The sequence below is a fragment of the Apis dorsata genome, unplaced genomic scaffold, assembly GCF_000469605.1.
Source record: "Apis dorsata unplaced genomic scaffold, Apis dorsata 1.3 scaffold_220, whole genome shotgun sequence".
Taxonomy (NCBI): domain Eukaryota; kingdom Metazoa; phylum Arthropoda; class Insecta; order Hymenoptera; family Apidae; genus Apis; species Apis dorsata.
In genome coordinates this window covers 1891624-1896818 of record NW_006263502.1, presented here as the reverse complement: position 1 = coordinate 1896818, position 5195 = coordinate 1891624, and the positions used below count along the sequence as shown (strand labels likewise).

The following is a 5195-nucleotide window of genomic DNA, read 5'->3' as shown; positions in this document are numbered from 1 at the left end:
AAGAATCCGTGTAATGAAATTCCCCGCCTCTCTTCGCCTCCCTGCCATTTATTACTCGCTAATGACTGGCCATTTCATTTGTTTGAGCGGATGAGGGCAGTGGTAATTGTATAACGGTTCACGGAGCGGATGGGAAATGGCACGATGAGCGATATACCGAATGTATACGTATCTCTGAAAGGTATGGAACCATTCGAGAGAATGGTGCATCGTCGCATCACGTCATTTTGATTAATAGTTTAAGCGTTTGTGGATATCTTACTATTCAAGTTTATCTCGTTGATATACGTCTATTTATACGTCATTCGATAGAGAAAATTTTTAGGTTATCCAAAAGAAACGATTCTTCCATTGTTATATTTGTTTTCGAATTCAAAGAATTTTAATAAATGTTTCGCTTTTTTTAAATAATTAAAATAATATATTAATATTAATTAATTTTATTGTGATCTGTATTTTCAAAAACTGGGATATTTTTCAATTTTTTTTTTTTCTTTGATCAAACAAATGCTTGATAAAAAATATGTTGGATATATTAATACCAATTAATTTTATTTTTGTAGCAATCCTTTTGCTATGTATAATCTGGGATTGTTATAGTAAATAAAAATTTTTTTGCAATTTTTAATATCGATCATTTGTTGAATATTATTTATTGCAATTCCACAATATAATTTAAAGAAAAAAAGTAAATTGATTTTTTTAAAACTATAAATCGTTTTTCACTTCACAACTTTAAAATTTACAATTATAATAATAATTCTTTTGAAATCGTGTTTCCAAAAAACGATATTATCGATGATCTAATACGAAATATCAATAGTTGTAAATTCATAAATTTAATGAATTATGAAATAGACAACTTTTCTCGAACAATTTTTCTTCGAGGGAAAAAAACGATGACTCAACAACATTGGTCTGCATTCGACTGCAATTTGTATGGGTTACGTTGGATGCATGGATAGATCTCTCTTTTCAATTTACTCAACGTTGGTTGCATTTCAAACAGTGGGGTAAGGGAGGATGTTCCTTCGAAAAGCAGAAGTTACTTTATTCATTCTCTTTTTATCCGTTTTTCCCGATATATAAACAAGATTTATGCGTTTTATTTTCCGATAGATGTCTCTCCAGATATTAAATTTTCGCAAGCGATGTTTCAAGTGTCTGTGACAATGCGTTACACATCGTACAATAGATCATAATAGATTTCTAAAACTAAATTGTGTCGAGTACAAAGAGGAGTAACGACAGTGATAAAAAAAAAAAAAAAAGAAAAAATTGACGAACAACACGCACGATACGATATCGATAGAAAAATTCTCAGTAAAAAAACAAAAATGTTTCATATTTTTGAAAAATGAGCCCTTTTTCTCCTCCTCCTCTATGAAACTATCGGTATGTTGAAACTAGGTTGGAATTCATGTACATGGGTGCGTAATCTATTATAAAAAAAAAAAAATAGTCGCCCACGTATTTCGTTTCCTGTTTTCCTTTTTTTCTTTTTTTTTTTTTTTTTTTTTTTTTTTATTCGGTTTCGATGAATATCAATCCGAAAAAAAAATGATACACGTGAAAAATATATCTTGTAAACGGACGGACTCCATGTTAAGACTTGCTTTATTAATTTGAAGTCTTTCACCGTGAGAATTTTATTTTATTTTAAATTTTTCATCGTGCAATTATCGTTAATGAATTTTTCTACTTGATTTTTCTAATTTTGTTTCTCTCTCTCTCTTTTCTTTTCATAAGAAATATAACGAGGGAAAAATTTGTGTCATTTGTTTATTCTGTTATCGATTGAATCAACTTTAAGATTTCATTCTTTAGAAAATTTAAAATATTTTCCATTCGAAGTTTGTTTTTTATTTATATAATAAAATATTTTGGTTTTTGTTAGGGAAAAGTATGTGAAAAAAATATGTGACACATCGATCCAAGAAATTAATAAATATATAAATATGATATTGTCTTTGAAACACATGTGGACACGTGTGTTAAAAAAAAGCTTACAAAAGCTTCGTATATATGCTTCAGGATATTATTTTAGCCCCGAATGAACTCTGGAGAAAAATATTTCGCGTGGAAATGTCAATTGCAAGAAAAAAAAAAAAAAATTCGCCCAATTTAAATCCAATTTATTCGTTCGCAGTCGTTAAATATTTATTAAATATTCATATATAGAATTATTTATTGATGCAAAACTTTTAGTTTGAATCCACTGACCATTTTTCAATAATTTCAAGTAAATCCATTTATTTATACAAATTCGTATGCATGAAAGACATGAAACGAAATCAAAAAGAGACCACAGATATGAATCGATGAAGCCATATTGTAAACAAGTAAAAAATGGGAATAAACTAAAAGAAATGTAAAAAAAAAAAAAGAATAAACAAACAAATTTAAAACAAAACCGTAAAAAAAACTGACTTATTTCAATATTTCTGCTCGTGTAAAATAGTTCTCGATGTGTATTCCATCGTGCACAAATATCGTATATATATATATATATATAGGTGACATCGAGAACTGTGTACCTTATTTTTCACTCAGGGATTCGTTCGATATTGAATTACCACTGGTGCTTTTATAAAACGCTTTGCGAATATGTGCGCGCCAATCCATACACGGGATTATTTTATTAAATATATTGATCCTATATATAAGTTTAAATATATAATCGTATCTATAAATATCGTAAAGAAGATTTTTACGATCTAAGGATTATCCATATCAATATCATATTCGTTAAATTTAAATAGAATTTTTAAAAAAGTACGAAGTAATGTACTGAATTGAAAAGGACTATAAAAAAAAAAAAAAAGAAGATGATATCAAAATATTCCCCCCTCGAGACCGTTCAACTTTTATCCGAGGTACTTTTTTTTTAATATTGGAGAAAGAAAAGTGATATTCCGGATAACTAAGTTTTTTATTATTCTAGGCGATATAATTAAACAGTCCCTTCTGGATATTCTCGAATCCTTTGAAATTAAGAAACTTAACTGCAGTTTTGTTTTATATCCTCTTTATACAAAAAAAACTTCATAAATTGTAAAGACATTTCTCTTCTTGAATTACATAATTTTTTTTTTTATTTTTTTGATATATAAAATTAGCAATTCCTAGCAAGAAAAATTTTTCATCCTCGTATTAGGGGAATATATATAATCTGAAAGGAAGTGACACATAACAAAACGTTTATCTGTTTAGATAAGTTTTTATATATTTCATTTTGGGATAAAATGAAAGATGAAAGATTTAGCCTGTCTCCTGATCCAGTAGTTACAGTATTCTTTGTTTCTTTCTATTCTTTTTATTCTGAAAAATATCTCTATCCCCAGAGGGCATTCTGATTATTACCGCCAAAACGTATTCTTCCCCACTCCTTTTATCTTTTTTTTTAATACAGTATGAAAAGTTCAGAGACTTCGCGCTTCGAGCTTTATCAGAGATGCGCACAATTTTTCGTGCAAAGCTGTCGATTCATTCGGCGAGAATCGATTAATACCCCAGAATATCGTTAATTTGCACGCGTAAGATGAAATAGATAGATATCGAGAACACAGGTTTGGAAGCTGATATTTTCTCCCCCATCTTTTCAAATTACTTGGCCCAATTCGTGTTATATATTGGCAAAGTGCAACGGTGATTCGGATTCATCGCCGCTCTCTTCCTGAAAATTGAAAAATAGGAGACAGAATTATTGAAATCGCACACGGTGAAATCAAGTTGTTATCCAGGAGAGTATTAAAGGGAGTATCTCCTCGTTTTCTTTCTTTTTTATTATTTTTCTACTCGAAAATATTCATATATATATTTTGCTACGCACCACTCTTTCCGAATACACGTGTGAATGGAAAATGGCAAAAAGTGAACAGCGCTCGGCGGAAATTTTTCTCCGCTGAGAAAAATGCGCGGCTTGATTTATGACGAAAGCATGGTAACTAAAACGGTGCCGCCTCCTTTATCTTCGATTAATTTATCGGCAAATCTGACGCGATCGTTTTTCTCCCTTCTGAAAAATCGGCGCAACCGATTTTAACAAAGTTTTATGTACTCCAGTTTCCAAGCGGTGAACACCTCGTGAGTAACCGCAACTCGTTTCACCACTCGTTTTTCCCTAATAGAGAAACCTTCCCTATTTTCCTTCCTTATTTCTTCCTCCTCTCCTTTGTTATTTGACATTTTTCATTCTCCTTTTAAACTCCTCGACATAATCTATCGTATCGTCGAATTCTTCTCTCTCGATGGACTTCTTTCTTCGTATTACGTCGCTCGATTCCTATCAATAGATTCGAATTTTAACGATAAATATAATTCGAATTTTATTATTAAAAATAAATCGATTCCTTTGTATATATTTATTGCGAGATTTCATAAATCGATACTCAGGTTCGAATTAATATATTTAATTGCGTTGAAATATATATCGATTATGGATATATTTTTAAATGTAATTTTAACGTGAATTTTTGTTACTCGGATCCATTGGGTATTTGAATATCGTTTCAAAATGATCATCACTGGTTTCCACGAATATTGATCATACGTATGAAGTTCCAGATGAGGTCAATATCGGATTGTTATGCAGCAAAATCATTAACATCTTCAGTCCTCACTTGTGCTCCCTCAGAAATCTATTATCAAAACTTAAAATCGGGAAAAACCTTCGTTTTCGAAAATTGGAAAGAATTCCTTGCATCTCATAAACGAAAAGACACGAATTCAAATTGCACATCCATCTCGATGATTACACCTTTCGAACACTATTCTTGGACGATGTTCAAGATTCGTGCAGGTGGAGGGAGCCAACCGTGAGCCAATTTTCGCGAAACAGATCGATCGGAACGGGAGAAATCGGTGTCAAGATTGTATAGTCGAGGCGGGCCGAGTGGATAAGCGAATAAAAAAAAAAAAGAAAGAAGAAAGGGTTAGATAAAGGCCAGAGGAAGAATGCTTTCGGCCAGATCGAGATAACGAAGGCCCTCGAGAGGGACGATCGATAACCTCGTAAAACCGGTCGATCGCGACCCAGTTACCAGAAAAATTCCCCCGCGTTTCGAATTTATTTTTCGAAGCCGCCGGATCTCTCGCCGAAACCCTTTAATTACTTAAAACAATTTGTATGCAATCTCCTCTTGGCCGTGCCTCTTGTTAACTCGTACGACAACACTCGACGACATTCCATCACG

At 31.8% G+C, this 5195-nt stretch overlaps 1 protein-coding gene across 12 annotated transcripts in view; it reads left to right on the top strand.

Moving 5' to 3' along the window:
• LOC102681456 (pleckstrin homology domain-containing family G member 5-like) overlaps positions 1 to 5195 on the top strand; it is an 89200-nt gene that overhangs the window by 57905 nt on the left and 26100 nt on the right. The gene's annotated exons all lie outside the window — the stretch shown is intronic.